This window comes from Hemitrygon akajei, chromosome 8 (genome assembly GCF_048418815.1).
Source record: "Hemitrygon akajei chromosome 8, sHemAka1.3, whole genome shotgun sequence".
Lineage (NCBI taxonomy): Eukaryota > Metazoa > Chordata > Chondrichthyes > Myliobatiformes > Dasyatidae > Hemitrygon > Hemitrygon akajei.
In genome coordinates this window covers 140,693,225-140,716,373 of record NC_133131.1, presented here as the reverse complement: position 1 = coordinate 140,716,373, position 23,149 = coordinate 140,693,225, and the positions used below count along the sequence as shown (strand labels likewise).

Sequence of the window (23,149 nt, the reverse complement as noted above, 5' to 3'; positions counted from 1 at the left end):
AAGCGATCTCATGGGCACTTTAGAAATTCTCTCTCTTGGGATCCAGCACCAATTTGAGTTTTTCAATCTACCTGCATGTTGAAATCCCCCATGACTATTGTAACATTGACCGTTTTACATACCTTTTCTATTTCACATGTAATTTGTAGACCACATCCTTACTACATCCTTGAGGGTCTGTACACAACTCCTATCGGGGTCATTTTCCCTTGCAGTTCCTTAGCTCTATCCACAAATATTCAACACCTTCTGACCCTTTGTCACTTCTTTCTAATGACTTGAGTTACCAAAAGAGCCACTACACCCCCCTTTGACTACCTGCCTGTCCTTTCAATACAATGTGTATCCTTGTACGTTCAGTTCACAGCTATAATCTTCTTTCAGCCATGATTCAGTGATGCATATAACATCATATATACCAACCTGTAACTGTGCTACAGAGTTCATCTACTTTATTCCATATACTGCGTGCATTCGAGTATAACACCTTCAGTCCTGTATTCACATGTTTTGATTTTGTCTGTCTTTTACATTGCAACTCATCCTGTTGTCTGTAATTTTACCCTGTCATCAGCCTCTCCTTGCTAGGAGTCTCAATACAGATTGCCTCTGTTTGTAAATCAACTACTTCATCCTCAGCCCTGTCACTCTGGTTCCATCCTCCTGCCAAATTAGTTCAAACCCTTCCAAACAGCTTTAACAAACCTGCCTGCTAATATATTGGACCTCTCTGGGTTTAGGTGTAACCACTTCCTTTTATATAGGTCGTACCTTTCCCAGAAGAGATCCCAGTGATCCATAGATCTGAATCACTATCCCCTTAGTCACACATTCACATGCCAAATCATCCGGTTCTTACCCGCAGGCAGCAATCCAGAGTTCCTGTTTTTTAAGCTTTCTACCTAGCTCCCTAAAATCTTTCTTCAGACCCTCCTCACCTCGTCTGCCTATGTTATTGGTGCCAATATGCACAAGGCCTCTGGCTGCTCACCTTTGTCCTCGATAATGCCACGGTCCTGATCTGAGACATCCTTGATCCTGGCACCAGGGAGGTCACATACCATCTGGGCGTTTCTTTCGGGCTCATAGAATCTTGTCTGCGTTACTCTGACTGAGGAATCGCCTATCAACACTGCAGTCCTCTTCATCTCTCCACTCTTCTGAGCCACAGCACCAGAGCCAGTACTAGAGATCCAGTCACTGTGGCTCCCCCCGTAGGTCACCCCCTTCAACAGTATCTAAAGTTATACACTTATTATTGAGGGGAACGGCCACAGGTGTACTCTGCACCAGCTGTACATTTCCCTTCTTTCTCCTGTCAATTATCCAGTTACCTGTCTCTTGCAACCTAGGGGTGACTACGTCCCTGTAGCTCCTTTCTATCACCTCCTCGTTCTCCCGAGTAGAAGGTCATCAAGTTGCAGCTCCAGTTCCTTATTACATTCTCTCAGGAGCTACAGCCTGGTGCACCTGGTGCAGATGTGTTTATTCAAGATCTCTCAGATCTCTTATTCAAGGTCTCTCAGACTTCCCACATCTCACACAGAGTTCAAAACACTGCCTCTGGATCCGTTTTCACTCTATTACTATCCCGTAATGGATGAGGAATAAAGAGATAAGAAAAGTTGCCAGAAACTTTACCTTGCCCGAGCTTGACCTCACCTCAGTCTGGTGAGCCAAAGACACTCTAAAGACTGACACACTCAAGACAATAGCTGCTAAAAAATGGCCGCTCTGCTTGCACATGCACCTGCGTTATTCCTATTCGTCCTGTCTAATGAATCCCTCTCTGTTGACTGGTCGCTGCCCGACTCCAAATGATCCTGGAGAGGTAGTCATGGGGAACAAAGACACAGCAGATGAAACTAGTAAGTATTTTGTGTTATAGCCTTCACTGTGGAAGACACTAGCATTATGCCAGTAATTCGAGTGTCGGGGGCAGAAGTGAGTGTACTTGCTCTTACTAAGGAGAAGGTGTTTGGGAAGCTGAGAGGTCTGGTGGTAGAGAAGTCACCAGGAACGGATGGACTACAGCCCAGGATTCTGAAAAGGTAGTTGAAGAGATTATGGAAGCATTAGTAAAGATCTATCAAGAATCAGTAGATTCTGGAATTGTTCCAGAGGATTGGAAATTTGCAAATGTCACTCCACTACTGAAGAAGGGAAGGAGGCAGAAGAAAGGAAACTATAAGCCAGTTATTCTGACTTCAGTGCTTGGGAAGATGTTGGAGTCCATTATTATGGATGAGGTTTCAGGGTACATGGAAGCACCTGATTAAATAGGCCAAAGTCAGCATAATTTTCTGAAGGGGATTTTCTAAATCTGTTAAAAATCTTTAAGGACATAACATGCAGGGTAGATAAAGGAGAATCAGTGGATGTTGTTTACTTGTATTTTCAGAAGGCCTTTGACAAGGTGCCACACAGCAAGCTGCTTAACAAGGTAAGAGTCCATGGAATTAGAGGAAAAATAGCATGGATAGAAGATCGGTTCGCTGGTAGGAGGCAAAGAGTGGGAATAAAGGAGTTCTGGTTGGCTGCTGGTGACTGTTCTGCAGAGGTTGATATAGGGACACACAGCAATGATTTGGATGATGGAATTGATGGCTTTGTGGTCAAGTTTGCTGACCATACAAAGATAGATGGAGGGGCTGGCAGTGTTGAGGAAGCAGGGAGTCTGCAGAAGGACTTAGATCAGGAGAATGAGCAATGAAGTGACAGATGGAATATAGTGTAGGGAAGTATATGGTCATGCACTTTGGTAGAAGGAGTAAAGGTGTAGACTGTTTTCCAAAATGGGAATCAAATTCAAAAATCAGAGGTGCAAAAGGACATAGGAGTCTTTGTGCAGGATTCCCTAAAGGTTAACTTCAAGGTTGATTTGTTAGTTAGGAAGGCAAATGTTAGCATTCATTTTGAGAGGGTTGGAGTATAAAAGCTAAGGCTTTGGAAGGCATTGGTCAGACCGCACTTGGAGTACTGTGAGTAACTTTGGGCCCCTTATCTAAGGAAAGATATGCTGGCATTGGAGAGGATCCAAAGGAACTTCACGAGAATGATTCGACAAATGAAAGGATTAGCATATGAGGAGTGCTTGACGGCTCTAGGCCAATACTCGTGGGGTTAAGAAGAATGAGGGGTGATCTCATTGAAACATTGAAAAGTCACAATAGAGTGGAGGTGGAGAGGTTGTTTCCTGTAGTGCGGGAGTCTAGGACCAGAGGGCAGAGCCTCAGAATAGAGTGACATCTATTTGGAGCAGAGATGAGGAGGAATTTCTTTAGACAGAGGGTGGTGAATCTGTGGAATTCATTGCCACAGGCAGCTGTGGATGCCAAGTCCATGGATATACTTAAAGCAGAGGATTGTAGGTCCTTGAATTGGTCAGGGTATCAAAGGTTACAGGGAGAAGACAGGAGAATTGGGTTGAAAGGGATAATAAATCAGCAGTGATTGAACGGCATTACATTCCGTTCCTGCAGGTAGGTGATTAGAACTGCACACAATACTCCACCAACATCTCACCAACATCTTATACAACTTCAACGTAACACCCCAACTCAGGAAATCAACATTTTGATCTATGAAGGGCTATGTGCCAATAGCTCTCCTTTGATACCACTTTCAAGGAAGTATGGATCTGTATTTCTAGATCTCTCTGTTCTACCACACTCCTCAGTGCCCTACCATTCACTGTGTAAGACCCACCCTGGTTTGTTCTCCCAAAGTGCAACATCTCACATTTGTCTCCATTAAATTCCATCTGCTACTTTCAGCCCATTTTTCCAGCAGTTACAGATCCCACTGCAAGCTTTAACAGCCTTCCTTGCTGTCCACTACACCCCCAATATTGGTGTCATCTGCAAATTTTCTGATCAGTTGATATAGATGAGAAACAACAATGGACCAAGTACCCAACACTGTGCCACACCTCTAGTTACAGGCCTCCACTCAGAGAGGCAACCATCTACCACAACTCTCTCACAATTACAAGTTAATTCATCATTTTGATTGAGATTTAGGGTGCTATAAAGTGCCACATTCATAAAGATTGTTATTAATTTTTACTATAGTGAGATACCTAGTCTTTTCTTGGAATTTTTCTAAAATTTAAGAGCTTCCTGGATAAAGAACAACAAACTGAGGCATTGGGCCCTGGAGCTCTGGATCTCATAACCAACATCCTCAGAATCACATTAATCCCTGCATTGTCTTTCTCTACCCTACCATCTAAAACTTACTCTACCAATTTCTCTGTTCTCTCTCTTTTATCTTCACTAAACTTCTACTTTACCTTCTCCTTACCTCATCTCCTTGAGTAATCCCTTCCTGCTCTCCTGAAATTGTGGCTAGCATCTCAGATGGACACTGTAAATTGTCCTTAGTGTAAAAAAATGGTAGGATCTGCAGAGAGATGATGGGAAAATGTCACAGTAAAAATTAGTGGGGGAGGGATTTCTCTGTGAGCTGGCAAAATCTTGATGGGCCAAACGCCCTTCTCCTTTGTCATAAGGAAATATGGAAAATATGAACAGTCTACTTTGTTCTCTTGCCTCTACCTGTGTTGTCTCCTGTCCATTTTCTCAATAAGCATTAATGCTGTCATTTTTTTGTTGGCATCTACAATTATTTAGTGACTAATCTCAGGACTTTGCTAATTTAATTTAACCTCAGGAAATACTGAAATAAAACTGCTGCAGGCATCTGCAGAACTGAAATATGACCCCTTCTCATAACAGTGCTTTGTACGAAGACAGACCCCAGAACACAAATCAATCCTGCGGGAGTCTCGTATTTCACCCAGGACTCACAGTATGGGCTTACATTGTCTGATATTTCTACTTTGAAACTCAGAAAGTTCAATTACACAAAAGGGTTTTAATGTATAATATATCATATATTATTAACATAATTTGCTTCTTTCAGAACTATTAATGAAGTATTAATGCTTGGACCGAAGTTAACTGTGTTTTAGTTAATTCTTTTTAGAATCAATATTTTACAGTAATTATTCATGAGGGAATACTTACCATCCAGAAAGTTCACAAATGCATAGCACGTATTTTTTTTCTTGTTGCTGTAATTTTCTTTTATCTTTCCTTTCAGTTAACAAAAGTTAATCAAAAATTAGGCAATAAAGTTATTCATGGAAGTTAATACAGGGCAAACATACTTGCTTATAACAAAAACAGGAAAGTCTGCAGATGCTGGAAATCTAAAGCAACTCACACAAAATGCTGGAGAAACTCAGCAGGTCAGACAGCAACTTTTCGCCCTGAAGAAGGGCCTTGGTCCAAAACGTTGACTCTTCACTGTTTTCCATAAATACTACCTGACCTGCTGAGATCCTCCAAAATTTTGTATGTGATATTTGCTTATAAATTCTGTTAGGATATGGGAACTGTTCTTAGGGGTGTTGCAGTGGCTCAAGCAAGTAGACCTGCTTTCTCAAAGTTCCAGCTTCAATCCTATACCTCGATGATGTCTGTGTGAAGTTTGCACATTCTCCCAAAGGCCAGATGGGCTTCCCATCTCTTCCCACATCTTGAGGATCAGTGCATTTGTAGCTTAATTGGCCACTGTAAGCTTTTCCTGGTGTGTAGGTGAGGGGTAGAATTTGTGGGGAGCTGATGGGAATGTGGGAATGCCTTGTATCACTGGAATTTCTGGAAATTTGTTGTCAAGTCTCTTGATACAAATCATTGGTCAGGATGTCTTTGGAATAGCACGTTTGGTTCAGAGCACTCTATGTAAGAGATTTGACAACAAACCTTCAGAAATTCCAGTGATATATGACACAAAACTCAGCTCCAAGTTAAACTAGATAAAATCGGACAAGTTATTTTCAATATAGATGATAGTGCAATGGTGCATTTGTAAAGTATGCCATGTCATATAAGCCTTGGAAAATAAATGTCTGCTCTGATGAACAATCATTGACCTGAAATGTTCACTCTATTTCTCTCTGCCCTAGAAACATAGAAAGCCTACAGCACAATACAGGCCCTTTGGACCACAAAGCTGTGCCGAACATTACCTAGGGTTACACATAGCCCTCTATTTTTCTAAGCTCCATGTGCCTATCCAGTCTCTTAAAAGACCCTGTCATATCTGCCTCCACCACCATCGCCAGCAGCCCATTCCACATACTCACCACCCCCTGTGTAAAAAACTTATCCTATAGTGATCGTTATCTCCAAAATGCTTTCCCACTGAGAGATCTGATATCTGACCAGGTTAATTTCCCAATACCAGATCAAGTACAGCCTCTCCTCTTGTAGGCTTATCTTCATATTGTGTCAAGAAACCTTCCTGAACACATCTAACAAACTCCACCCCATCTAAACCCCTCGCTCTAGGGCAGGGGTGGGCAAACTTTTTGACTTGTGGGCCACAAAGGGTTCTAAAATTTGACAGGGGGGCCAGACCAGGAGCAGATGGACAGAGTGTTTTGGTAATACACCTCATAAGAGAAAATAAAATATCAAGGGATATGTAGAAAACATGTGCTTTAATTTCAATTGAAAATGAACAAATGCATTACAACAAAATATCTGTCTTTGAAGACCCATGGTATTTAGCTATTTATTGAAATGACTTTTAAAGCACTGAAAATTAAATGAATAAAATACAGCTTTTTTAATAGTAACAGTTATTATTTTAAAGCACTGAAAATTCTGTTATCCTTCAAGATATTATCATCATCACTCTCCTCCTGACTGTCTTTATTTCAAAAACGGTAGGAGATGCAGGTCTACTTGTCCTGCTCCTTCTTATTCAATTGTCCCCTGTGCCAAAACTCAACAACGACCAGCACAAGGACAGAACAGTGACAGCCCGCCAGTATGCGGAGCGTGTTATTTGATCTGGAGCGCATTTTTTTATTTTGAGAATGTACGTGCACCTGCGCACTACTCATGTCCATCACTTAACAGAAATGACATGTAACATGTAAGGCTTATTGAAAAAAATATTTTCAAATGCATTTTTTACATAACACAACGAAGAAACTTATTTTTAATTTCAGTGGGAACAGTGTTGTTGGTGTCCCTTTTTAGCCAGCGCATCAAAGTCTGGATTTAGTTTTGTTGTGGTGATTCTCAGGATGGATCTGAGGTGTTGGTCAGTTAACTTGGATCTGTGGCTGGCTTTGTTGATGTTCATGACGCTGAACGCCTGTTCACACAAATAGGTCGAGCCGAACAACGCCAGCATCTTCTGTGCCGTCCTCCGGAGGTTTGGAAACACCTCTTTACCAAGTGAAGCATAAAAGTCATACAGTTTAAGAGAGTTGAACTTCTCTTTTAAGACGGGGTCAGACTGAAGGTCGATCAGTTCCAGCTGTAGCTCCTCTGGTGCTGTTTCAGGATCTTGTGACGGGACAGGCCACCAACTGAAGTGACTTGTCAATTTTTTCAAAATCAGAAAAGCGACGGCAGAATTCTCTGTGCAGCGCATCCAGTGACTCGCTGTATTTTTTCACATTTGCGCCGGCCTCTTCCAGCGTGGCTAGTGTGGGAAAATGAGTGAATAACTTATTCAAAATTTGCCTGGAGAAAAAAGCCAGCTTGGATTTAAAGGCTTTCACGTTTGTGTACATGTCATGCACAAACTGATCCTTCCCCTGTAGCTTCACGTTCAGTTCATTCATGTGTGAAAATATATCCACAGCAAACGCAAAGTCACAAAGCCAGCTCTTGTTGCTCAGCTCAGGAAATTCGCCGGCCTTCCTCAGTAACTCCAAAAATGCACCGATCTCCTCTTTGAACTCTCATACTCGTTGAAACACTTTGCCCAAACTTAACCAGCGGACACGGGAGTGATAAAGTAGGTCCTGGTGATCCGCATCAGTTTCCTCCAGGAACGTGATGAACTGACGGTGCTGAAGTCCCCTTGTACGTATAAAGTTGACAAGTTTTACGACAGGATTCACAACATGATTCAGCTGTGATACCGATTTACATAGAGATTCCTGGTGGATGATGCAGTGAAGGAAAATAACATCCTGGTCAGGATTTTCATCTTTCACTTTATTCTGTATTCTCCTCAGCAGGCCGACATTTTTCCCTGTCAAATTAGGAGATCCATCTGTGGTGACGTTGATAAGTTTACTCCAAGGGAGCTTCATATTTTCGATGACAGCAGACACCCGGTCATACAAGTCCTCTCCCCTTGTTTTTCCTTTCAGAGACTCCATTGTCAAAAACTCCTCCGTTATTTCAAAAGTATTGTTAATTCCTCGGATAAAAATGAGGAGCTGAGCAGTGTCTTTTACATCGTTGCTTTCATCCAGTGCTAATGAATATAACGTGAATGACTCTGCCTTTTTATTTAAGTCGCTGGTTATATCTTCATCTATCAGTTCCACACGGCGAGTCACTGTCCTGCGTGATAAACTGATTTTTTCAAATTTGTCTTTGCTCTCCGGACACAATACACCTGCTGTCTCCACCATACATTCTTTTAAAAACTCGCCTTCAGACAGAGGCTTGCTGGCCTTTGCTAATTTGAATGACAGCATAAAACTCGCCTTGGTACTTGATTCATGAATGGCAGTTTGACGGTGAAAAAAATTTTGTTGAGCCTGTAAATTAGCTGCCAACCTCTGAGCATTAGCTTCCCGTTCTTTTGTTGACTGGTTGCTAGCATAGTTGGCATGTTTTGTGGCAAAGTGACGGCTGATATTATATTCTTTAAAAACCGCCACAGTCTCTTGGCATATCAGGCATACAGCAGTTGATCGGTGTTCGGTAAAAAGATATTTAGTTGTCCACTCCTTATTAAACACCCGACATTCTCTATCCACTTTTCTTTTCTTAGCTCCACTCATCTTTACAGAAGGGGTGAGAGGTCAAAGAGTAAAGCGCAAATGTGGAATAATACGCTGCACCTCAACAAAGGTCAATGTATATAGAGTGCGTCATCTATTGGGAAAACGCCAGAATTGCGGGGAAAAAATGTTAACAAGGTTTATTAATATAATTTCATCAAGTTCTGCGGGCTGGATTAAAAAGCTTAACGGGCCGCATATGGCCCCCGGGCCGTAGTTTGCCCATGCCTGCTCTAGGGAGATGTCAAACAATATTTGGGAAATTAAAATCTCCCACCACAACAACCCTGTTATTATTACACCTTTCCAGGATCTGTTTCCCTATCTGCTCCTTGATATCCCTGTTACTATTGGGTGGCCTATAAAAAACACCCAGTAAAGTTATTGACCCCTTCCTCTTCCTAACTTCCATGCACAGAGACCCTGTAGACATCCCTCCATGACGTCCACCTTTTCTGCAGCTGTGACACTATCTCTGAACAACAGTGCCGTGCTCCCACCTCATTTGCCTCCCTCCCTGTCCTTTCGGAAACATCTAAAGCCTGGCGTTCTAAATAGCCATTCCTGCCCCTGAGTCATCCAAGTCTCTATAATGACCACAACATCATAGCTCCAGGTACTGATCCACACTCTAAGCTCGTCCTCTTTGTTTGTAATAGTTCTTGCATTAAAATAGACACATCTCAAACCATCGGTCTGAGCATGTCCCTTCTCTACCACCTGCCTATCTTCCCTCTCACACTGTCTACAAGGTATCTCTATCTGTGAGCCAACCGCCTCTTCCTCCATCTCTTCAGTTCGGTTCCCACCCCCCAGCAATTCTAGTTTAAACTCTCCCCAATAGCTGTAGCAAACCTCCCTGCCAGGCTATTGGACCCCTTAGATTCAAGTGCTACCCGTCCATTTTGTACAGGTCACACTTGCCCCAAAAGAGGTCCTAATGATCCAGAAATCTGAAATACTGCTCCCTACTCCAATCCCTCAGCCACGCATTTATCTTCCACCTCATTCTATTCCTATACTCACTGTCATGTGGCACAGGCAGTAATTCCAAGATTACTCCGTGTATATATATTGTATATCTAATTATCTGTATAGACAGGGTCTGATTAGGAAGTCAACATGGATTTGTGTGTGGAAGGTCATGTTTGACAAATCTTATTGAATCTTTTGAAGAGGTTACTAGGAAAGTTGATGAGGGTAAAGCAGTGGATGTTGTCTATATGGACTTCAGTAAGGCTTTTGACAAGGTTCCACACGGAAGGTTCAATCGTTAGGTATTAATATTGAAGTAGTAAAATGGATTCAATAGCGGCTGGATGGGAGATGACAGAGAGTAGTGGTGGATAACTGTTTGTCAGGTTGGAGGCCGGAGACTGGTGGTGTGCCTCAGGGATCCGTACTGGGTCCAATGTTGTTTGTCGTATACATTAATGATCTAGATGACGGGGTGGTAAATTGTATTAGTAAGTATGTGGATAATACTAAGATAGGTGGCGTTATTGATAATGAAGTAGGATTGCAAAGCTTACAGAGAGATTTAGGCCAGTTAGAAGAGTGGGCTGAAAGATGGCAGATGGAGTTTAATGTTGATAAGTGTGAGTTGCTACATTTTGGTAGGACTAATCAAAATAGGACATACATGGTAAATGGTAGGGCATTGAGGAATGCAGTAGAACAGAGGGATCTAGGAATAATGGTGCACAGTTCCCTGAATGTGGAATCTCATGTGGATAGGGTGGTGAAGAAATGCTGGCATTTATAAATCAGAGCATTGAGTATAGGAGTTGGGATGTAATGTTAAAATTGTACAAGGCATTGGTGAGGCAAATTTGGAGTATTGTGTATAGTTCTGGTCACCGAATTATAGGAAAGATGTCAACAAAATAGAGAGAGTACAGAGAAGATTTACTTGGGTTTCAGCACCTAAGTTACAGAGAAAGATTGAACAAGTTAGGTCTTTATTCTTTGGAGCATAGAAGGTTGAGGGGGGACTTGATAGAGGTATTTTAAATTATGAGGGGGATAGATAGAGTTGACGTGGATAGGCTTTTTCCATTGAGAGTAGGGGAGATTCAAACAAGAGGACATGAGTTGAGGGTTAATGGGCAAAAGTTTAGGGGCAACATGAGGGGGAACTTCTTTACTCAGAGAGTGGTAGCTGTGCAGAACAAGCTTCCAGTAGAAGTGGTAAAGGCAGGTTTGATATTGTCATTTAAAGTAAAATTGGATAGGTATATGGGCAGGAAAGGAATGGAGGGTCAGTGGGACTAGGTGAGAGTAAGCTTTTGGCATGGACTAGAAGGGCCGAATTGGCCTGTTTCCTTGCTATAATGGTTATATGGTTACCTTTGAGGTCCTGCTTCTCAACTTCCTTCCTGACTCCCTGTAGTCTGTTTTCAGGACATCCTCCCTTTTCCTATCTATGTCATTGGTACTAATATGTATTACGATCTCTGGCTGTTCTCCTTCCCACTTCAGGATATCGTGGACACGATCAGAAACATCCCGGACCCTGGCACCTGGGAGGCAAACTACCATCTGTGTTTCTCTCTTGCATCCACAGAGTTGCCTGTCTGACCCCCTAACTATAGAGTCCCCTGTCACTGCTTCCATCCTCTTCCTTTCCCTACCCTTCTGAGCCACAGGGCCAGACACTGTGCCAGAGTCACGGCCACTGTCGCTTCCCCCAGGTAGGCCGTATCCCCCCCCACTCCAACAGTACTCAAACAGGAGTACTTACTGTTAAGGGGGTCAGCTGCATGGGTGCTCTCTAGTATCTGACTCTTGCCCTTCCCTCTCCTATTACCCACTTATTTGTCTCCCAAGGCCCCGGTGTGACTACCTGACTAGCTCCTGTCTATCACCTCTTCACTCTCCCTAACCAGACGAAAATCATCGAGCTACATCTCCAGTTCCCTAATGCAGTCCCTAATGCAGCTCGGCACACCTGGCGCAGATGTGGCCATCCGGGAAGCTGGGAGTCTGTTGAGTATTTCAATACTTTCCTTTTTCTATTTCACAATTTCCTGCACTTACAATATTTTGCTTGGGAAAAAATGAGTTTGCGAGGGGTTAAGCAGTCATGGGATCTATGAAGACAGAGGCATGAATCATTTAAGATTAACAAAGCTATCAAAATCACAGCATCAGATTTTATTGCTAAAAGGATGGTGATGACATTAACTTTGTAAAGAGACTTGGTAAGACTTTACTTCCAATACAGTGAATAGTTCCATGCAATAATTATTACAGCTGCTATCTCTTAAGGCACATACTGTAACAGAAGGAAAATTTCTAACATCTTTTACTGAAGACAATAAATTCTTAACTATTGTTAATGCCTGGTATAACACTGTCTCTAAAGTTATCTCTTGTAATGTGTTCAGTTCCTAAGAGCATATTACATTCTAATGTCTGCATTGTGGAGTATGGAAATTCCTTAGAGAAGGTAGATACAAGATTTTTAAAGTGAAAAATTATATCCATCAGGTTCTGGGCCCTTCTTCTTGTCTAGAAAAGAGAAGTCTGAAGTGCAGCCTGACAGAGGTCTTTAAGATTGTGAGTGTTTTTTGGGTGGAAACATAAAGAGAATGGCTTCACTTGCGTGCATCCAAACTTTGGGTCCGAAATATAAGGCAACAACTAATACATGCAATTGGGAATTCTTTACTCAAAAGATAGAGAGTTATCTCTAAAAGATAGGTGAATACCCAAGATGTCCTTCAATAAAAATTAAATAAACCATGGAAGAAAGGAGAATAATATTTACTGTTTAGCCTAAAAAAAAATCCAAGAAAGCATGAGAGGAACCTGAACCGGATGAATATCTCCTGTATTGAACTTCCCAGGTGAATCTCAAACTTGCTCATGCATTTTCCTGCTATGTGTCTACTTTCTTTGCTTGTTGAAATGTAAGAAGGAATAACACAACAGTATTGAAACAGGCCAAAATAGCTAAGCTAATGATGCTCAATCCCGTTAGCCTGCACATGGTTGATATCTTGCCATTCTCTGCACATTTACAGTGTCTAAGAGCCTTTTGAATGCCTCTATTGTCTTTGGTTTCCCCACTACTCCTGGCATCCCATTCCAGACATCCACCATTCTCTGTGTAAAAATCTTGCCCTGCACATCTCCTTGGAATACTCTCCCTCTCATCTTAAATGCATGCTTTTTAGATGTAGGTATTTAAAGGTAATCCTGGGAGAAAGATACTGGCTGTCCCCAGGAGAAAGATATTGGCTGCCCACTCTATCCATGCCTCTCATAATTTTATAATCTTTTTTCAGATCTCCCTCAGCCTCTGCCACTCGAGTTTAACCAGCTTCTTTTGAAGCCCATCACCCCTAGCAGGGCATAGGCCACTAACAGCACCTCATCAGAGTCCTCTGTCCTGGGCCAGTGCTTCAAATTGTCCCCATCTTTAAAGATCCCTCCTCTTCCAGGGATGAAGCATCTAGAGCTACTGTTGGTGTTTCTGCCGCTCGGTGTTTTTGCAGGATGGGGTTGCTAGCCACATGCCCAACCCTGCTCCTCTTGCAACTGGGCTGGAGCAGAATTCTCCTTACAATGCATGCTCTCTAATCCAAGCCACATCCTGTTACACCTTATCCATAGCAACCAGAACTGAATGCAGTACTCCAGATGTGGCCTCATCAGAGTTTTATGAAACTGCAACATAACTTCCTGACTCTTGAACTCAGTGACTCGAGCAATAAAGGCAAGCACCCCATACACTATCATTACTGTCCTTTCAACTTGTTCAGCTGCTTTCAGAGAGTTATGGATTTGTACCGAGAGATGCCCCTGAACATCAGTGTTGTTAGTACTGCCAGTAAGTGTGCACTTTTCTTTTACATTTAATCTCCCAAAGTTCAACATCTCGTACTTCTGTTCACCTCATGCATGTTATAATTAAGAAACAGCACAGTGAGCGAATATTTGAAGGGAATTGATTTTATTTTATTGAGATCTACATGGGAGGTACATCTTCGGACTGTGGGAGGAAACCGGAGCACCTGGAGGAAAACCATGCAGTCACGGGGAGAATGTACAAACTCCTTACCGGCAGCGGAGGGTCACTGGTACTGTAAAGCGTTGTGCTAACCACTATGCCGCCTTGCTGGCCCTAATGATCCACCCCTCCCATCAGAGAACAGCGTGCGCCTTGGGGCATGACAGGTGAGCAGCATGTAATCTTCTACCTGTGTGTGTGTGTGTTAATGGAGTGAAAGTCTGTCTTACTGCTGATGATTTTTTTTTGATAGGCTCCTTCTTGAGATTACCAGATGGCTGTTGTCTCCTTATAACTCAACATTATGTTTTGATTTCATTTTATTTAGATACAGTGTGTGCAATGAACGGGGAAATGAGGAGATATGTTAAATTTATCATCCACTCAAGACACTCACCATGACTAACTTGGGGTACTTTATTACTTGTGCGTCCTTCGGGTCAGACTGCTTGTGGAATATAAATCTCTCCCTCCCACTGTCCGTTCTGAGTTCTCTCATTATACCGCTCACAGTGAGAAGCTTCCCTATTACCATTTGCTTATTTCATTACCATAAAGTAACGTGATGTCAGGAGACTCCACACACCTCCCTCCCCATTCACTTGAACGTAAAAGCACATCTGCACACGTACATATCTTAGCAGCTCTCCAGGCTCCATCTGTAAACCTCCGCAAATGGGGAAGAATGTTTGTTTTGGCTTTAAGCGAGAAGGAATGCTACAATGAGTCACACAGCAGCAAGAGATATGACATCCAAAACAGTTTTAAAATGGACTTAAATCGTGTTTTCTTTTTCATTACCATCTCTCTAACATTTCAGCCCTGTCTAAAAACATTGATTTCTTTCTACATGTCAAGGTTGCGCAGCCAAGATCTTTAAAGGCTGCTGCTTCCAGAACTTGTCTGAACTGAAACTACTGCCTAAGTAGATCCGGAGAAAGAACCTTGTAAATATTTTTTATGTCAGGATACATCAAAGTGCTGATGCCATATCCAGCAAGCCATTGCCATTTGTCTTGGTTTGTAACCAAATCGAAACATGGTTTACAAAAATCTCGTTCTTCAGCCTTTCTTTTAAAACAATACATCTTAGCATGCAAAATTCTCAGTGTTTAACAGAGAATATGCAGAGAAAATAATCCCCAGGCTCTTGAATAAGGGGTCTCTGTGTCAAAGTAAGGAGAAGGGCATTTAAGAGTGAGTTGGGAACTTTCATCTCTGAGGATGGAAATTGCCTATTTCAGACTGTTGTGGAGGCATTTGCTGAAAGCAGAGATCGATAACTTTCAATGTATGGGTGTTGGAAAATGGCATTGAGTAGAGTTTCAGCTATGATCTGACTGAATGGCCAATAAGGGAGTGGATGGTCTCCTGCTGTTTCTGTTACATATGCTCCTACACACCTTCCTCAGAAGAGTTTCTTGTGTCTCAGGTCATTTCCTTCTGTGGAGAGGTATATGAAGGTGTCTGGTACTTCTACACTGAGGTATATTATTTATAATAAGTCCTTCTGGCTCAGTTCTTAACTGGCAAAATCACCTTCTTGTGACTTATTTCCTAAGCCTAGACCAAGACATGTTGGAGTATGTGTTTGATGTGTTATGATCCCAGCCCCCTCCTTCTTGAGAATCGCAAGATCGCTATTAATTCGGGTCTTGGACCCAGGAAATGAGAGAGAATCCTCAAGGTTTTGGAATGTGTCCTGCCCTCAGCAAGACAAAGCAACGGATTTGGCCATTGTTTCTTGGAGACACCTTTGTGGATTGCGATCCTATACTACGTGCCAGCTCTCAGGGCAACGTGGGCTGGGCTACGAGGAGAGATTGCATCATCCCAACCTGATTGACATCTGAGACCCTGTGAGTCCAGATAAAAAGAGGGGCTGTAGAGACGGCCCCTCAGACGCTCCAGAAGGAGACACCATCGCTCATCGCTCCCGTGATAACGGGAAGCTATTCGGAAGCCACGTGTGTTCCGTTTCCCCTGGCCTGGGGAGCAGGTGGCTGATAACACCGAAAAGGACTTCGAACTAACAACGGGGAACCAACGTTCCCGATTCAACGGTTTGCGTCCTAAAAGACTGGGCAAGTTTCTCTTATCACAAATCTCTCTCTCACTTCAACCAGTGAAAACCCAGTGGTCCTCAAAGGCTAAAGCCTGCATGAACTTGAGAGACTTTTATATTTCCATCGGACAATCTTTTTTACCCCTAGACAAACGATAGAGCTACTTCTTATTGATGATTATTACTATACCCGCGCTTTAGATTACGTATTGACGACGTATATTATCTGAATGTTTGTATTAACCTTACGTTTGTGCCCCCTTTATAAATAAAAACTTTGAAAAATGGTACCATCAGACTTCAACGGACCTCGCTATCTTTGCTGGTAAGTGACCCAGTTACGGGGTTCGTAACAGATGAATATGAAGTGGAGTTGACTAGCTTACATCCTGAAGTTCAATGGCTGGGTCATCTCACTTGTAGTTCATGTATAGTCCAAGCAAACTCACCTCACCTTAGACACACCAGTATAATACCTCAATCTGCTTTAATTCATCTCTCAACTCAATTGACCTGTGGCTTTAACCAATTGAGTCAAATTTGATTCTTGACATCAAAGTCTCCCAGTAGGATGGCCAAAATCCTCAAATGTGACAAAACCTTCCACATGTGGAGACATTTCGACATAGTGCTTCATATTACACTGCAAGATAATATTGCTCAGATCGACCTTGTAGGCAGTCTCACTCAAATGACTGTTCAATGCACTGTTATCCAAAGTGATATTCATCACAGAATAGATATTCTGCTGATGGCACACCTGACCATCACACACACAATGGTGGAGGAACTCAACAAGTCAGGCAGCATCTATAAAGGGGAATGAACAGATGACATTTCAGGCCAAGATACCTGACAAAAGGACTCAGCCCAGAATATTGACTGTTTATTCCCTTCATTGATTCTGCCCGACTTGCTGAGACCCCCTGCATTTGTGTGTGTTGTGCAAGATTTCCAGCATCTGAAGAGTCTCTTGTGTTTATTATTCTTGACTGACATTTTGGTTTTTTTAAACCAATTTTATGTCCTTTCTTCCCCTCTAGGAGTTATGGAATCAGCGTGGGATGAAGTTCCATGGTGGCCTAGAGTACTACATGCAACAACTAGTCTTCCTGTTTAGGTAAAATACTTTCAGCAGAGAATTCCAATGGAGAGAATTATTGCAATCCTGGCCTGGCCTCACCAATTTCCCAAGACTACTTGCAACGACAATCCTTTGGATCAGCAGCGGAGCTGCTAGAGGTGCTACCTTGCAGAGCTGGAGACCTCTGTTCAATCCTGACCTCCAGGGCTACGCCTGTGGAGTTTGCATGTTCTGTGTGGATTTCCTCTGGGTGCTCCAGTTTCCTTCACATCCCAGAAACGTGTGTGTTATAATCTGGAAGAAGTTAATGAGAACGTGTGGAGAATAGAAAAACGGGATTAAAGTAGGAGTTTGTAAATAAGTGGTTGATGGTCGGTGCCGACTTGGTGGGCTGTAAGGCCTTTTCCCATGTTGCACCTCTCAATGCCCCTGAAATTCTTCCAAGATTTTAACCCTCCCATCCCACGAGGCAGAGCATGAGGTGGAACAGGTCCATAATCAGGAGCGTTGAACCTCTTGGCCTGGGAGGTTTTGACTCTGCTCGTAGCTGTGGAGTATTTGTGGATTTGGGCTTCTAGCTGTGTATTATTTTAAGATACACACAAACTTAGAACATAGAGCATTCGAGAGGGAAGAAGGTGAGTTGCTGCTGAGGTTTCTTTTATCACGTTTTCCTGTTTCTACCCCTTCAGTGGGCTCAGTGGTGTACTGCTGACTCTGGGCAGGAAACCAGGGTGGTCAGTGTCACAACTGACCCCAAGCTGCTCTGGAATGGAGCACAGCCCACTGTGCTGAGGCAGACCATTGCGGAGAGATGCAGGCAGCGTCCCCATGGCCAACTCAGGCTTGTCAGCACCCACAGGCCAGCCAATCATATCAACACCCGGCCCACCCTTTCTTACTGTCATCATTTGAATTAACAAATGACAAACTTCCATTGATAAATGCAACCGATTTTGAAATCTATGTTACGTTCGTGTGCTGTGGCTCATTTGTAATGTTACTGGTCTGGAGACCTGTTGATGAATATTGGTTTGATTAAACTCACTTAATGGTAATTTAATCACTATTTAGCGTGTGCTCTTTTTCCTTGTTTTTCCGTACATGGGTTTTGACTCCCTTGAGTCAGTGTCTGTTGCCTGGAGGGCCATAAAGGAGGCAAGGGCAAGTCTAGAATAATACTAACCTGACAGTGACCCTTTTATTACAGCTGTTGGACCATATCAAAACAAAAGATTCTGTTGTCAAAACAAACTAAATTGGTACAAGATTGAAATGTGAACCTGGGATCAGCATCAATGGGGACTTACAGAAAAAGCAGCAAGCTGTGAGAGACAGTTCAAAGGAAATAATTCCAGTAAATTAGTTATAGGCATTAAATGTTTGCTTATCTCCACTGCTGACTTTTGGAGAAAGAATCCAAGATGTTCTTCCTGTGCCGGGCCATTCCTTCATGCATTCTCTTTTGCCCTCAACAGCATTTTGTTCTCAGCTGTACAAAAGAGTTTCATGTTTTCCACACCAAACACTGTCTTTCTCCTCTGGAACTGGGTTTAGGGGCAGAGCTACGGCCAATTCCAACCTACCTGTCAACAAGCTGATCGCTCTCCTGCTTCTCAAAGAGATTAGCAGTCATTTAACAAACTTAAGCAGCAGCTGTTGAGCAAAAATTGGCCAGTAAGCTGGCAAACCACCTGGGCCGATGACAAGCAAATGGCATAAATACTTTCTGAGGCGGAGAGCTTGAAACTCAAACCAAAAGTTCTGGAAGCACACAGCACGCTAGACACCATATTGCAAGAAGGGAGGTTCTGGGCAGTTTTCCCCTGTTCTGGCTGGAAGGAGAGCTCTTTCAGAGTTTGTTGAGAGGCAGCTGACCTTTCTACATTGGGTGTGCTGCCACCAGACCAGGCAGATTTGTCTAGACTAGAATTTTTATCTTTGACCCGATCAGCAGCCTTTGGAAAACCACCAAGCTAATAGTTACTGTTAAGGCAAATCTAACAGCACTGATATGATTTGTCAGTCCATATATGGTGAGTGGCTGGTGGCGTGAAGTGCTGTTGGAGCACGACGGGAGGCTCAGATAGTGTAACAGCTTTAAACAGTCTGCCAATAGTCAACAGGCTGTTCATCACTTTGCATGGTGAATCAACCTGGCCACCTTGGCAAGGGCAAATATTTATTTATAGAGGGAGGGGTTGTGAGGGTTTCTTCACATGTTGACATCTGTTAGTCAACCTCTCAATGCTCGTAACCATTTGCAGAGTAATGTGAAGGTTTGCCCTGCTCAAAACTTCATGATAAAGGTCTCATGTATCCCACTGATTAAAAAGTGTTGCCGTTTACATGCATGAACACATAAGCAGCTGGCTTTATTCACCAAGATCACTTTGGACAACGGACTGATCTTCCGGCTGAGTTATCATGAAGCTGTAGAACCGGAGGCAGAATTACTTTATAGTTGTGTTGATTAGGAATAAGATGCTTCTAAAATCATTCTTGAGGGTTTTGGTTACTGAGAATCCAATAACAGGTGTTGCATCTCAATACATCCTGGATATATAGTGTTCCTCATCAATCCAGAATGTTCTTCTTGAACGGTTGTCTAAACCCTAAAGCCCTTCAGAGAAATATTTGCTCTACTAGGAAATTAATATGAAGACTTCAAACTTATCCAGTCCTGAGGGCAAACCTACTGCCCGCTGAAGCACACCCATTCCCTATCAATGAAAGTGAGTGGAAGTGGCCAAAATTGAGACCTGAACCATTTGAATGTTCACCAGCCAATACCTGGAGATACTGCAGAAACCCGCAGTTTGCCAGCCCCACTTTCAGGCATTCTCTCATATTCCTACTGTCATTCAAGTTGTCGCTAACATGCATTACCCTACATGAGAACTTTCTCATGTGGAGTAATGTATTACAGTCCAACAACTGACACTGCATACTCTTTTGTCTGGACTAGTCAAAATGACCATTGCTTTTTGCAGTATTGACTGAGATGTCCTACTGATCCCCTCTGTAACTGAAGTGGCTGTTGCAGAAGATCAAAATTAGCATTTGGCTTCTAGGAACGTGAGAACAGTTCATGGTCATCAACTCCTCAAGCTTGTTCTGGTTTTCTTTCAGATCATGGCTGATGTCCATTCTAACACTATTCACCCAACTTAACTCCATATTCGTCAATTATCTTGATTGGCAGCACTCTGTCCAGTCTGCATAACAGGATCATAACAGGTTAATTCAGAAGGCAACTGGCACAGTAAACCACTTTACACTTTGTCCCTCTATAAGAAAGAGGTCGGAACAAGTGTGAAGTGGCAGATTAACAAGGTGTATGCATCCAGGACAAAAATTATATACATGAGCTTATACATATGTGTATGCACACTGCTCTCATCTCATTAAGAACTCATATCCGCTGCCCCCCCCCCCCAAAAATCAGCAAATATGAAATCTTGTGCATGCTCCTGCAATCAAATAATCCCATGCCTAACAGCAAGTGCACAAGTAGCAAAGTACATAGAGGCTTAACTGAATGGCAAGTTTCCCCAAAGTCCAGCACATTACTGCTGGCAACCATCCATCAGAAAGACTCTAGAGGGCTAATCTTCTGTGCTTAGACTGCAGATGTGGAGTACTGGTGGGGAACTTTGCTTATTGGACTGTGCCCCGTCTGGAATTGTGTTGGAATTTGGTGTTGTGTTTGTGCTCGTGCTGTGTTTGTGCCTGTTGCTGTGTTTGAACTTGGTGTTGTGATTGTATTTGGCACCAGGTTGGAGCTTGGGTCTGGTGCAGTGATGAAGCACAGAGATATACAGCAAGGACATGGGACCTTGGGCACACTGAGTCTTCATTGGCCATTAACCACCCATTTACACCAATCCTAGATTAAACCCATTTTTATTCTCTTCACGCTCCCATTAACTCCTGCAGATTCCAACACTCATGTACACACAAGACGCAATTGATAGTGGGTAATTAAACTTCCACCCCACAGCTTTGCAATTTGGGGGGAGCCCCACACTGTCACGGGGAGAACGTGCTAACTCCGCACAGGCAGCACCTGAAGTGAAGATGGAACCCAAGTCTCTGGTACTGTGGGGCAGCAGCTCAACCAGCTGTACAACTGTGCTACCCCAAACAAATAAGCATTTGGCACTGCCTTCGTAGAGAGCATACAGTACAGTACAGGAACAGGCCCTTCAGCCAATGATGCCTATGGCAAACAGTGCCAAATTAAACTAGATCTGCTCTGCCTGCATTTGATCCATATCCCTGCATTCACTGCATATTCATATCTATCCAGCAGCCTCACAAACGCCATTATTTCAACTGATTCCACTGCCACCTCTGACAGCCTGTTCGAGGCACCCAGCTCTCTGTGTAAAATGACTCGTGTTTAAATTTGCTGCTGTGCTTATATCAAAATCATGTCCAAAAACTGGGAAGACCTTGCGCTCAACAGATACACCTCGAGGAAATCAGTTCAGGAGGGAGCTGAGCTACGGGAGAATGACTTCCACTGTGCCTCCACTTGCTGCTGCCCAAGCTGTGCCGGATCGGCCTCTGCAGCTGCGTGAGGACCCACCAATAGGAGAACATCGCACTCGCCTCGAGTCATCGCACTACTACTACTATTTCTGCCTGGGTGCTGAGTTGGAGTTTGCCTCTGGTGTTATCTTTGTGTTAGTAACTGAGTCTGTTGCTTTACTGGAGTTGAACATTCATTGGAATTTGCAAGGTAACAAAAGACAATGACATGGACCTCAGTAAGGGCTTCAACAAGACCTACATGGGAGGATGGTCCATGCTGTTAGATCCGGACAAATTGCTCCAAAATTTGTCTTGATAATAAGCTGGCTGGTGGTGTAGTGACATCCTCACTGGAGTCCGAGGCGAGTGGTCCCGGGTTCGAATCTGTCTGGCTCCTTGCAAGCATTCCATCCGTGCCGGGTTGAGTGTTGAGCTAGCAACTTGCCCTTGTAAAAATCACAGACAAAAAGAAATGACAAGGTTGCCGCCTGATGGGCCACAGAGGACTACAGTGGAGGGCTGTTTATTGTGACTAAAAGTCTGTGACTGGGACCTTTACCATGGGTATAAATGTAAGGAGCTGTGAAAAGTACCTTTGCAGATGAGACCGAATTTAGTGGCGTTGCTGGAGTTGTGGGTTACAGGATGATACTCTCTGACGTTTGTGAGTTTTGAGATTCTCCAGCCCAAGGAGCCGTGGAGACAGAACGTTTGATAGGGCCCCGTCCATGTCCACAGATTCTGTGTGGACCAACTGACGGGAGATTTCAAAGGTACAATTTAACGTCAGAGAAATGTATACAATACACATCTTGAAATGCTTTTCCTTTGCAACCATCCTCGAAAACAGAGGATTGCCCCAAAGAATGAATGTATAAACCCCAAAGAACCTCCAGGATCTCCTCCCTCCCACTCGTAAGCGGCAGTGAGCAATAACTCCCCCTCCTACCCCCACCAGCAAAAAAAAGCACTGGCACTGCCACCAAGCTCTCAAGCCTGAGCAAAGCAACGAGACACAGACTTGCAATTACCCCAAAGACTTTGCGTTTCACCTGGTATTCAACATACCACAGGCCCTCTCTCTCCCTAATAAGGGAGAAAGAGGTCTGTCTGTTTTCCCAGCGAGTGGGGAGACATAACAAACAACTCACTGGTTTACGATGTTAAAAGTCCACCGCGTTTTTTCTGAGCTCTGTGTCTGAAGGTTTCAAAGATCTTGGGCCTCCAGCCATACAGTCTCAGATATTCCAACTCCCCTGATGACCCACAGGTCTCCTGTTGTGACGCCAACCCTCGATCCACCTGCCGCCAGAGCCCCGAGGTCCTAGGCTTCCGAATCTGAGCCGAACTCTTAGGCCGAGACTTTGGTGCTCCAAACAACGATGGCCGGTTGTGAAACCCCGAGAGCGGGTCCCATTCCCGCAAAGTACTGCATTCAGTGTGTAACTCCAGGTCAGGGTCCTCAAAGGAACCCTGAAAGATGGAAACATTTTGGAGACATCTTCAACTTCTCCCTAGATTTTTGAACATTTGAGGACCGAGGGCTTTGGGAATCAGACAGCAAAGAATGGCTGAATCCAATATCTGATCAGCCATGATCCCATTGAATAATGA

General features: G+C 43.3%; 1 protein-coding gene across 2 annotated transcripts in view; it reads right to left on the bottom strand.

The window, feature by feature from the left end:
• Positions 1-23,149, bottom strand: part of jcada (junctional cadherin 5 associated a) — a 322,416-nt gene that overhangs the window by 40,316 nt on the left and 258,951 nt on the right. Inside the window, exon 7 of one of the 2 annotated variants that reach the window (XR_012100039.1) lies at positions 21,967-21,981. The exons of the other annotated variant lie outside the window; for it this stretch is intronic. The gene's annotated coding sequence lies outside the window, so the exon portion shown is untranslated. Of the gene's footprint in view, positions 1-21,966; positions 21,982-23,149 lie in introns of those variants that run through there. 2 annotated transcript variants of the gene reach the window in all.